The sequence below is a fragment of the Camarhynchus parvulus genome, chromosome Z (assembly GCF_901933205.1).
Source record: "Camarhynchus parvulus chromosome Z, STF_HiC, whole genome shotgun sequence".
NCBI classification, from domain to species: Eukaryota; Metazoa; Chordata; class Aves; order Passeriformes; family Thraupidae; genus Camarhynchus; species Camarhynchus parvulus.
The window spans coordinates 42081118-42094479 of record NC_044601.1 but is presented as its reverse complement, the minus strand read 5'-3'; the positions used below and the strand labels follow the sequence as shown (position 1 = coordinate 42094479).

At 39.9% G+C, this 13362-nt stretch overlaps 1 protein-coding gene across 6 annotated transcripts in view; it reads left to right on the top strand.

Moving 5' to 3' along the window:
- Nucleotides 1-13362, top strand: part of KDM4C (lysine demethylase 4C) — a 251390-nt gene that overhangs the window by 113973 nt on the left and 124055 nt on the right. The gene's annotated exons all lie outside the window — the stretch shown is intronic.

Here is a 13362-nt window from a genome sequence, read left to right as displayed (position 1 = left end):
GAATGCAGTGCAGAGGCACCACTGGCTATGGGAACTCTGCCAGCAGGGCTGAGGACCCATGTGGGACGTGGGATAAGAGTTTGTGGAGCTGCCCCAGCAAAAGGGGATTGTGTGGATCTCGTGGAAATGTTCAAATATGGTGCTGGTGTATCTGGGGAGAGGACTGAAAGTGGGGGACTGGGATGGGCCCAGTAAGACTCAGAGGTAGAGAGGGGTGGGAAACCCATGTTTTGGCCCCTAGCACAGATATGCTTTGCTTGCACATCAGTCTGCTTCTTGGGCGGCTCCCGAAGTTCTGGGATGCTTGGAGTTTAGAGCTTTGCTCTGCAAAAAACACCAAGCCAAGGGGTGCAGGTCAGCAGATGTCCCCAGCAGTGTTACAGTGTGAAGCAATGTCCTGTCTTAACTATCCCACTTCCTCCCAGGTGTAGTAATACCTTCCCCCTGAGAGCTGTCCATCAGTCTCAGAAGGTCAGCAAGGCCGTCGTCTGATAGGTGAAGTTCAAAAGATGCCTCTCAGCCCTGGGGACAGTTGGGCCATCCAAGTGTCATTTGTCCCCTGAGCCTCCCCCCTCCTACCTGGTTGGTAGCTCTTCCAACCAGGAAGAGCTACCCCTTCCCTCCCCCTTTCCCTGAGCTTAAAAAGACACGGGACCATGCGGTCGAGATTTGGTTGGAGCTCTCGCAACATTCAGAGGCCTGCGTGCCCAGGAATAAACTCTGGATTAAGACCCCCTAGCTGGATCTGTCTCCTTTTCCTCTTTGCCTCGCCTAAAGCTTCTCCATCAGAGGTCAAGCCTGAGTTCCTGTTGCCTGGACTTGTTCCAAGAGCCTAGCTGCAGCATATTACTGACCAAAGGTATCTCTGAGGTGAAACACAACAGCTGCCGCCTTTGGTCAAGCAGTGAGGGCCAGACCAGCCCAGGCATGTTCCACCTGGTAATATTGGGATTTTACTCCAATACAGCACTATCTTTTGTGAAGTCTGAACACAGCCCTCTCCTGCATTCTAGCCATGGCAGTGGGGTTTGGGCCAGAGGAGTTGGGCTGCTGCTGCTTGGAAGGGTCAGAGGAAGGCTCAGTGGACTGTGACGGGGGATGACCAAATCCATTTGGGTGTGAAGGCACCAGGAAGGAAAGGGTTGTCAGCATGGCCTGTGTCCTTGGGCTGCTTCAGGTCAGGCATTCCAGCTGATGGCCACAGAGCTTGGGCAGCGATGCTCTGGTGTTTAGAAGGGAAGGCTTTGGGAGTTCAAGTGAAATAGGCTCTGTTGCAGCATTTATATAAAGAAGTTCACAGCATGCTCTGGACACTGTCTCCCCTTTTGTTTTCCTACACTAACAAGGCACTGTTAGAAAGCATTGCCTGAAGTGGCTTCCTTTGGTTTTGAGGGAACCATGCTCTGAAAAGCTTCCGGATCTTTGTCGTGTCCAAAGCCAATGATTTTCCAGCACCAGCACCAATGAAAGCTGGGGTTCTTCCAGCTGGAGAATGCCAACCAGGAACTGAGATCCATGCACCCACTTGCCACCCTCTCCTTACTGGGGAGGAGTATTGGAAAAAGAAGGATAAACCTTTTGGGTTGAGATAAGAACACTTTAATAATTTAAAAAATAACAATACTATTATGAATAATAATAATAGTAATGAAAAAGAGAGACAGAGATGAAATAACACCTCCACCGAACTACTGTATTCATATGCAGAATACCAAGGGGTTGTGAGAGACGCGTGCTCTGGGAACCCTCTGGACGTTCGCCCCAAGTGCACGAGGGCCGTAAGCCGCGCCCCCAGCACGTGCGAGAGGACGGCAGGTCCGGCGGCGGGGCGGGCCGGGCGCTGCCCTGAGCCTATCGGGCAGAGGTGTCAGAGCTTCTTGGAGCTCTCCGTCCGTCCCCTGGCGGCCGCCCCCTTCTCCTGACAGCGGGATGGCGGCGGGGCCGCGGTCGCAGCCGGTAGCGCCAGTGCGGGGACGGGCCGAGCGCGCTGTGCCCGGGCGCGGCGCTCTGGCGGCAGCCGGGCGGGCCGAGCACGTACTCCTGGTAGTCGTCGTCCGCCCTGACGGAGTGCAGGATGCGGCCGAAGCGCTGGCCTGCAGAGCGGGCAGGCGGCGCTCACGGCGGCCCACTGCCGGATGCAGGCGAAGCAGAAGGTGTGCAGGCAGGTGTCCACGTGCGCCGCGTCGTCCAGGTCGCCCAGGCAGATGGGGCACAGCCCGGCCGCCGCCGCCTCCCGCTGCCCCCCGCTCGGGGCGGCCGGCGCGGCGGAGCCGCTCTCCTGCAGAGCCTCGGCGGCACCGCCCGCCATGGGCGGCCGAGAGACGGGCCCAGGGCCGGAGCTTCTCTGGCGCCGGGAACCGGGCAGCAGAGAGGGCCCAGAGCGTGGGCAGAGAGGGGAGACGGGGGTCCCCGAAGGGTCTCCGTGTGGGGCAGAGAGGGGAGACGGGGGCCTCCCGAAGGGTCTCCGTGTAGGGCAGAGAGGGGAGACGGGGGCCTCCCGAAGGGTCTTCTTGCAGGAAAAGGAGACTTTACTGGAAAGTGATCGAGCAGCTCCTCAGCTGCCTTCGACACCTGCCTCCCCCTCCGTTCCCCCAGGCACGCTGCCCCCCATGGCAGGAGAAATCTCCCTTCCACGCTGCTCCCGCCCAGCCAGCGGGACTCGGCTGGCACAGGGTACCTGCAGGAGGCGTCCGGGAGCGAGGAAGTGGCCGGGAGCCCTCAGTGGTGCTGTGGGGCACTGCCAGGGCAGGGCCTGGGTCCTGCTGAAGGCCGCACGCTGGGCCGAGTGTGCGAATACAGGAGCCTCTGGCACCCGGCTGTTGCCTGGCGAGCACAACAAACAGCCCAGAGGGAAAAGATCCCACTCAGACGTGTCAGACGTCTTTTGGTGGCCTTAAACCCCTCAGTTTGTCAGGTCCTGTGGTGGGTCTGGTGCTGCTCTATCTTCTCCAGGGTGAACTGACCCAGCTCCCTCAGCTTTCCCTCGTGGGAGTGGGAAACCCCTGTTCCTTCACCGAGTTTGTGGCTCTTCCCTGGGCTCTCCCCAGTAGCTTCTCATCTCTCGTGGCCTGGAGAGCCTAGAGCGCGCACAGCACTCCAGATGCGGCCTCACGGGGCAGAGGAGAGGGCAGGATCCCTCCGTGTCCTGCTGGCAGCACTCCCAGTAAGCCTGGCAGGGAACTGGGGCGCTCACCACCGGCCCATGTTCCTCCCGGGCCTTCCTGGGTGAGCTGCTGTTGGTTCATGGGGTTATTCCTCCCCAGGTGCAGTGTTTGGAATCTCCGTTTGTTAAACTGCATGAGGTTCCTGTTGGCTCCTTTCTCCAGCCACTTAAATAGAATTGTTAAATGAAAACAGTTGTTTTGAAAAACACAGCTGAAAGGGCAATCATAAAAATGTCTAGTTTAAAAGGTGCAATAAAGGCGGATGAACGATCTTTTCCTTCAAGGGAGACCAGAGGAGAGAAGAACAAGAATGTAGAACCTAATTTTCATTATTCTCAAAGGCAAAACGTTGAAGGAGTTGGTGTTCAGTCGCATTCTCTGCAGGGTGAAACAAAGCTGTTGCACTAGTATGTCATTGCTCTCAAGTGTATTTTATATAGATAAGTATAGCTATAGGAATATATATGTATTGAAAATGCCATCTTCTGATGGGTGAAACTCTCTTCACTGAGAAAGTTGTGTGTTTTGTGTTGAGAAGTACCACAATATGCCCATCTAAATGTAAATCCTATTTGAGACAAGGAATTTTTAACCTACTAACTGTTTATAAAGGTTGTGTCTTGTGTCATACAGAAATTTACATTAAAGCAGCAAATTTACCCTTAGCTTGTTTAAAATTAAAGCATGTCTTTTGCAATAAAGATTTAATGTTGAAGATTATTGACTCCAGGTAGCATGCAACACAGTGGTAGTGTAGACAGTTAATAATAGTCAGGATGATTTAAAAACATTTTAATGAAAGCTTTATGATAGGAAGTCAGGGTGAGTGATTTAAAAAAAAAATTGACCAAAAAAAACCAAAAAGGAGGGAAGGGAAAAGCCTGCATTGTCAATATAATTTTTCCTTTGTTTCTTCTTTGCTTGAGTGAAACGAAATTCTGTTGCTGTGAATGGTCTGTCATTTTTTTTCATTAGAGTTTAAATTGAATGCAATTTCTGTTTACATTGAGCTTTTCTCTTTGCCTATCATATTTGTTGGTTGGAAACTCATATTTTCTAGGAATGAGTTCAGTTTTCCATGACTATTGGCAGATGTTTCTCTAGGATCTTCAGTGACAATGATGTATTTGTTGATAACCCAGGGCTTGCTAAAAAAGGCTTTGTTTCCCATCAGTGAGTCTGGCTTTTTGTTCGAGAGCTTTAGTCAACAGAAACATACTCCATTTCTTCCAAAAATGTCTAAGAGTAGTTTCACTTATTTTGAATGCACACTTAAGTCAGTGAATTTTTGTTTGGTTCAGTTACTCTTCTCTTTTTGTGGTAGGTGAAATACATAATGCTCTGGTTTCACTTCTTTGATTCCTCTTTTTGCGAGTTATATATTTGAGTGGCTTTAATAGTTGAACCTGGTGTTCCAAGATAGTAGCCATTATAGTTTTGTTGTAAGTAGATTTCATTCCTGAATGTTGTTGCTGTTTTTGTGCTCAACTGGCCACTTTACTACCCTGATAGGAATATTTGAGGAGTTTAGTTCATAGGACTGCAAGATGCCTTACAGCAAGAATGTGTCAGTGTCTTCACTGGAAATATGGGGCTTACAAACAGGTTTTATTTATTAGAGGAGAAAACTGTAGAGAATTCTGCAGTTTCTGTGTTACTGACATTTTGTGCTACCTTCTCTTCCTCTCCTATCACCTCAAACCTCAACAATCTTTGTTACAAAGCCTCTCTTCCCAGTGTCTCAAAAGAACTTCAACACAGCACTGTTCACAGCTGCATGGTTTCTGTCACTTAACACTGACAGAAACTCTTGCTTTTGAAGTTCCTCCAAAATGGATGTTTTTTCTTTGCATTGTTCTGGGAAGGTTTGCCTCTTTTTCGCTTTTTTTGAGGGTTGGAGATATGGGATTGTTGTTGTTGTTGTTTTGGTTTTGTTTTTTCTTTTGATTTGTTTGTTTGTTTTCTTCCCTTGGTTTGTGTTTTGTTTCTTGTGGTTTTTGGTTTTATGCTGTCCTTTGTGTGATTTTCTTTTGCATGTGCTTTTTTTGTTGTTGATTTTTTGTTTGTTTTGTTTTTTGTTGTTTTTGTTTTATTTAAATTTTGTTGTTTGGCGTTTTTTTAATATCATGATGCTTCTTTGCTTACTTAGTTCAGATTTAAATAGGACATAATGTTTGTTAGAACATTGCATAGCTAATTCCTTTCTATCTTTTGTTAAGGTGTAAGCTACATAAATAGCTGCAAATTATTTAACATGTGTGTTGTTTTATTACATTTTAAAATACATGGTAGGACCCCATAATTTCTTATTCAGTAATATTTTTCTGCTGTTCTTTTCTTGCTTTTAAATAGAATTTGAATAGTAGGAGAGTCTTGAAAAAAAAAATTTTAAGAATAGAAAAAAATGACTATGTTGTCCTCTTTTCAGACTTACATCTGAAGCAGGAAGTTGAAAATTGAATATATTCCAGTGTCGGTTCTGACTATGGCTTGGCTTGTGACCATTATAAATAAGCCTTTCTTTGGTCTAGTTTCTTCTTCTGTGTTATGAGGAAGAAACACAAGTATTTGCAAAGCATTCTGAAATTCCTGGAAGGAAGTTGCATAAAACTACACATTTTTTCATTATTTATTTGAATGTATATAGGTTTTCTAAATATTGTTCTATTTTGCTGAGCAAAAGTACAAATGAGGTGCCTTGATGGAACTTGGTGGAAGAGTCATTTTGGAAAAAAAACCCCAAACTCAGTACATTGAGAATCTAAAATAAATCTGTTTGGTCTTAATTTTTTAGCCTTATCATCTATGAATTTCAGTTATAAGTAATGCTTACCAGGTGAAGCAATGAGATTATTGATGTATTAAGACCACTGGTTAATTCATCCTGCTGTGTCATTCAGAATTTAAAGAAGCTACAAAATATACATGAGTGATGAATTTTGAGCATCTCAGTCTTGAAAAAAATTAGCCACGGTTTTGCAAGGATTCATCATATGCTTTAGAGAAACTTAATGGATATGACAGAGTTTTACATGCTTCGCATGAGACATGACCAGAACTTTTCCTTCTGATTGGAATTGCATTGCATTCTTCTCCTTCCCCCAGACGAAAGTCAATTAGGTATTGTGATCTACCATTGATAATATTAATTTGCTGGCCATAGCATTCATTAATATAATGAACTAGATGCTAATCGGTGAAACCTGAAAAAAAATGCAAAACGAAATTTTAGAATATCTCAAAATACTTACTAAAAAATAGAAAAATACTTAAAAAAATATTTTCTGAACTTCAAAAAGTAATTTATAACTTTATAAATATAGGGACAAGTCACTACTCCATTTTCTGTGCTGTGTTTAGGACACAGCAGTGAGGAATGTCCAACAGTTCTGAGGTTTATACAATAATAGTATTTAATTTTCAACATGATCAGTCCCTCAACTTTACCATCTGTAAATGGAACCATAGTTTTTAATCATGACAACTAGACTTGGAGTTCTCTAAAAATTTGAGTTGTGTAGAAAAAAGATTCAATATACTCATCAGGTTATATTGCCATGAATCGTCAATTACTGTTAAACCCAAACCTAAATTTAAAAAGACTTCTGAAAGTCCTGACAGTAATTTGACTTGCTGTATCACACTAACTGGTGATGTTAACTGGCACATACTAATTGTGCTGGAAAATGGCCTTAAGTAATCCAGTGGAGTAACAGTTTATTTTAACTGATAAATTGCTATCCAAAATAAAAGAAAATTTCCTATTGCTCAGCTCATTTACTCATACCAGGTCTGTATCTTCCTCTTTAATCTGCAATATGTCAAGTTCTAGTTTGAGGTTTTCCCCAGGTGGCATGTTTAGAATGGAATTTTAAAATTGATATCCTATTGATTTTCTTTTGATTCTTGAAAATAGAGAAGGAATGTTTCCTTACTAGGTATCCTGTTACATTATCTTCTTACTGTACTATTACAGGCCTCCCTTTGGTATAATTAGTGGGCTAAGAATAATGCAGTTCATCAGAATTGCTGTACTTGGGTCATTTGTGAATTCCTTTTTTATGATTGATAATAGTAAACTTTCTGTTAGTAAATCCATGATAATGACTGTAATGTTTGTATGCAAAAGATAACTGACATAGTATGTATGACCTAGTGTATGTATTAGGTACTGCACAACAAGAAGTTATTTTTTATAATTATATATATACGTTTAAATATATATGCACACACATGTTATTGCATAGACTGTTTTCTTACTTTAGGAGCTGTTAGAGAATTGGTTAATTTTGGTCTGTTGCAGATGGAGGTTAATTTCATTAAAATAAATTCTAATTTTGCATGTGCAGAATACTTCCATTTTAAAATGCAGGAATTGGTAGGCAGATAAAGATATGGGGTAGAAGTGGTTACTTTAAGGATCTGAGAAAGTGAAGTCCAAAGGTATTAAGGAAAGAACAGAGAGCTAAGAGAAGGATGGAGCAAGAGCAGTTGGCACACAGCAGAGAGATAAAGGCTCCAGGGAGGGAATTTCTGTTGTATAGACATCAGAGATGGACGGAGAAGTAAATGTGAGTGAAACAGGAGAAAGATTCAAGGTAGAAATACAGATTGAAATCAGAATAAAGAAAAAGAGGTTAATAGTGACTTTAATAGTGACTCAATCTTTCAAGGGGTAAGTGTGATGCCATTAAAGATACCACTGAAGGATAAAGAGGAAGAAGGGCTGTGAAGTGGAATATTTAAGAAAATATGGGTTCTTTTAGTTGTGTCTTGTCACACTGTTTCTGTTGTCCAGCTTTCAAAGGAATGGGAGAAAGATGACCACATATTTGTAATGTTAACTGATGCTGATGTAATCAATTCTGCATAATGCAAACTGATTTTTTTTTGTAAGAATGTGTAAGTGGCATTATATGTAAACATAAAATAAATTAGAAATAGGAATTAAGAAAAAAAGCCAGATATTTTGTAAGGCACTATTTAATATTGAACTCTTTGAAAGATATTGCAGACTGTTTGCGTATGCATATATGAATACAAATAATGAATTTAAGAGTATATTTTTTCTATTCTATAAAAAGGACCTTAAAGAATGCTGTTTTGCGTTTGTATTTTTGTTGTGTGTGACGTGATGTGTCAGAGAAAAGAGTGTACTGTCTATGATTTACCAAAAAAGGAAAGCTTGCTTTCTCAATGCTTGTACAGATGGCTAACTGCTACCAAAGGTTTCTCCAACACTGCTTACAAGTTGCCAGAAGGTTCATGTGAAAATACATCACAGCCTGATTCCATAGCAAAGGACAGTTACTGATACCAGGATTTATTTAATCCTGTCCTATTAGCAAACAGTGCCTGTGAAGTACTTCTACAGGCAGTCCACAGGAAGCACTTCCAGTCACAGCACCTATAAAATGTTTTTTATCAAAATGTATTTTTTACATTGTTTGTAAATTCATTGAAAGTATTGCGAGAGTGGGATATAGTGCATTGTGGATGCGGGTTGTGAAAACAGGATATAAGATGAAACACACAGGACAAAAGGAGCAGGACGTGTTAGCAGATGACCAGTACAGAATTAAGCAAACAGTAACTCAGGTGAAGGAAAACCAGGGATATCCATATATAGTGAACTGTGGTGTTACTGGTTAAGCAAGAAGAATAGGATGTTGCCATACAAGGCAATGTTTAAGGTCGTTGGATGGTTGTACTGTTAAGAGGTCCTATATAAACGCCATGTTCGGCCCAGTAAATTGGCTTCTGATCATCAATCAGTCGTCCCTGCCTCTTGAATCCCAGCAAATGGTGTCCCTGTTTGGACGTGTTTCATTGAAAGTATTGCAAGAGTGGGATATAGTGCATGAAATAATTGATTGAGTATAGTTGAAGCTGGTAAGAGGAATCTAAATTAGTTGAAGTGTTTGTCTCCAATAAATACATCATTGGTGCTGTTCTCTGAAGGAAGCTTTAGTCATTATAAGCAGAGAGGAAGGAGTATCACTGAAAAAAACCTTGATTTAATTATTTTAGGGCATACTTGCATAATGTAAAGAAGGTTACCAGCCTAATGCGTGCCTCATCCTGCTAATTTGTTGCTTTTGTAACTGTTTTGTAAAAAATCAATTCTCTCTTTTTAAAGAAGAGAATTTTCCATGTTTTCCAGTGATTGTTAGCCTCCATATGATGTCCCATAAGTGTGTAGTTTACCTACATTGTGTAGTTGCAATGTGAATTAGATAATGCTTTCTCTCTGAAATTATTATGTAAGTGAAGGGAAAAGAATAGTCTAATGAAGTACTACTGTTCTTCAAATTAAAACTTCAGAAGACTTATAACTAAAATAGATTTCAAATATAGAGAAAATCACATTTTAATTAACGAAATCCAATACTTAGTGCAAAATGTTCAAAATCCTTCAGATATTTCAAGCTTAGTGTGTTAAATTTTAGCACACTAACTAGTGTAACAACTAATGTTTTGGTGGAGAAGACACTTTTGTGAACGAAGACATCAGTTCATGTCTTACAAGTTGCATCTGAAGTATACTTCATTGAACTAAAAAATAAAAACACAAATCATGAAGACTTGACTCGATGCAGATTTCTGTGCTTAAAACTATGCTTCTAAGAAATAGTACTCCTCTACTACTAGTGAAATAATAAACCATCTATTAACTTTCTGTTGTAGCAAAATATGATATTCTCTACAGATTTTTTTTTGCTCATAGTCCTGTAATTCATTTGATGAAAGAGCTTTTCATCGTTAAATATTAATATTAAATAATGAAAAGCTGGAAAGACCTGTAAATCATACACTTCTTTTGATACAAAAAATGTTTTATAAAAACTCTTCTTGGTACGTCATGTATTTTAGAATGTGCTTATGTGTGTGTTTAACTTAATATGTATAAGTCTAGAAGCTTGTTTTATATTCTTTTATATTTTCCTGAATCAGAGTACAAAATGGGGGGGGGAAATTATTTATTTATTTATTTAAACTAAAAGATAATTATTCTCTTTTCCATTCACAAATAGGATGTGTTTGAAAATATTCTTTTGGCTGTGTTTGTCTCTCGTAGGTGATTTTTTCATATCACAAATATATCTCACATATATTTCTGCCAATTAGTTAAAGTTGCTTAAACTTTTTTCTTACAATTTGTTCTGTAAAGGTTTGCCCTTACTAATAAATTTTAGTTGAATTGCTTGCTTTCAAGTATATATATATGGCAGGATGAATAATAAGCATAGTAGTGGTATCATTGATGACGTTGATAGTAAGAATTTAAGAGTAAGAATTGTGAAGGAGTTTCATTCTCTTAAGTATGCTGATTGTCTTACTAGTCTTTGTTTGAAGAATAAGTATTAAACTAATTCTATTGTATATAGAAAATAATTGTTTCCAGTACAAAGGTTGTGACATTTATCTATGGCAACATCAGCTGCCTTTTACATGGTAGTCCAATTACTTAGATTTTGCATTTACTTTAAAAAATATTACAAGTTTAAAAAACCGAAAACCCAAAAAACCACTGCTGAATACTTTAGTAGACAGGGAGATGTCAGTTTTGTGTTTTTCCCAGGGGCCTTCTTCAACAGAATCGCGTTTAGTTTTCTTTCAGAGAGAATCTTTTACTCACTTTTTCAAGTTAGGCGCAAAAAGTGACATAACTGCCGGCTACAAGCCAGTCAAATGAGAAATTAATTAAAACCAGTAAAAACTACCACCACCACCAAGAAGAATGGAAGATCCTCCAGATAATTTATCAAAGCAACAGTTTTTGTGTTTGTGGTGTTTTGTTTTGTTTTTTTTTTTTTCTTGAATCATTTGAGGAAATATGGCTAGAAATAATTTCAAGAATGCATCTGCTGATGTCATCTGATATGATTATTCCAAGTGCTGCCACCCTTCAGTACCTGGAAGCTTGTCTTCTGTTTTTTGGGGCAGTGACACTGTTGAGCGTGATGTTACTCTGTTACTTTTTACTCAAAAGTATACTTTTAAAATTTTAAAACTTAAGAAAAAAATCTGTATTTCTAATACCTGCCTGGTTTTGTTAATTCTTCTGTAGTAGTTGTATTAAATGAAATGGAAACTGATCAAAGATTACTGAAAAACCGAAATTGTGTCCCATTTAGGTGTGATTTGAGTCTTTTAATACCTTATTATCATTCCAGCATAGAATACATTTTATTTCTAGATGTATTTTCTTTCTTAATGCTTCAATGCTTACTAAAATAATTATTTTCTGTCAAGGCACTGGAAGTCTTGGTGTTTAACAACAAAAGTTTGGCTTTAACTGTAATTTCTTATTGGTTTGTCACAACAGGGCTCAAATGTGAAAAGTGTTTGTCCATTAAAGGGAGAGAAAATCCACTATTACTTGTCTTTATTTTACAAATTTCCATTTTAAAAGTTAAAAATATTACTGTGGATTTCTATGCACTTTTCCAGTATATAGAAGTGTCTTCATTGCTTTTTTTTACTGCTCATTGTGTCCAGTCAAGGACTCTCTGAATGGAACATACTATTTCAAATATGTTTGAGTTTTTTACGGAGTGCATGTATAAGTGTGTATATGCATGTTTTTTGAAAAGGGAGCATTCAGATGGTATTTTGGATAAAAACTATAATTAAAGGCAGCTGCATAAAATTGCAATTTCTGTCTTGAATTTTTTTTCCCTTCTTTCCATTTCATCCTCCATTAGATGGCAGTGTTGTGAATATGCAGCATAGCAATACTGACATTGAAAGGAAAGCAAGCATTTTTAAGACATCTCAGATGCTTTTTCATTATATATCTTGCGATTTTCAGGAAGAAGAGTGAACTAGAAATGATAGTTGGAAATAGTAGATAAAGAAATCTGCATTTAGTGTGCAGAAACCTAGCTGGTAGGAAAGTAGCATTCAGTCCTTTGTCTGTTTCTTCTTGTTTAAAAAAATGTAATAAAACTAGCTGTAGTAAACCATAATGGCAGGCCATTTATTTTTCATTAAATTTTTTTCTATACACCTCTTCTTATCTGAAAAAAATAGAGTTATTTAGCTATAGCAAAGTTCTTTCAAAGTTTTTTCATGTAAGACTATGTTTTAGACAATCAATTTGCTTTCAGTTTAGAAAAATTTGCTAAGGTTTTTGTGGCAAGTTTTTGGTAGTGTAGAGTTGCTTTAGCAGTGGCTAATTACTACCATCTGTTGATCAGGAGCAGTCCACACACACTGGACCGAGCCAAATCCAACTGACTCCAAAATGAGCTTACTGCTGCCCAAAGCTGAGCATGTCAGCTACTTTGGTGGCATTCATGTGATAGCAAATTTAGAAAGAATAAAAATCACTCTGCAGCAGCTGTGAGAGAAAAAAGGGAGAAAAATGTGAAAGAAACATCCCCACAGGATACCAGTCAGGAGTGAAGTAAAGCCTGAAAAATGGGCGTGGAGGAAGTTGGTTTTAGTTTTGTTCTTGTTTCTTACTGCCATAACCTGTTATTAATTGACATTGATGTATTTTCCTCAAGAGAAGTCAAAGATGGTAGCTGGCCAGTGATCTGCCTGTTCTTACCTAGACCCGTGACATTTTCCATCTTCTTTTCTCCCCCTGTCCTGCTGAGGAGGGGAGATAGAAGAGCAAGTTGGTGACAGTCAGCCAGGATTAACCCACTATAGTAGTTTAGGTACTGTAGATGTATTGATTTTCTTAATATAGTTGCCTCCTGTCAAGTATTTTTGGGTACTGGGTACAATGACTTTAATCTGAAAATTGACTCAGCATCTACAGTATTTAAAGTGGAGGCTCCTTTGCATTTTCACGACCATTAAGATTCTGTTCAAATAGGACAAAAATACACAGATGCATAAGAAAAACAATGCAAAAATTCTTTGGGGGACTAAAGTCAGGGATTAGATTAAAGTTTATGAGGAAGGTATTACAGGTGATTCTAGAGTCTGCACTGTACAGTGGATTGGATTACATGGATATAGCACACCCTTCCAGACCTCAGACATAATACTCCTCTCTCTTGCTTCCTTTCTACTCTTTGTAGGAAAAAAATGGACAAAACTGTAACTTGATGTGGTACTTGTGTTTATGTTTTGAAGAGTTAAGTGCTGGGACTGTAAATGCCTGTAAAGACCTTTGGGTCAACAGGATACTACATGAGGTATTTTTAAAAGTTAAATTCTGATGTCACTCAAGATATGT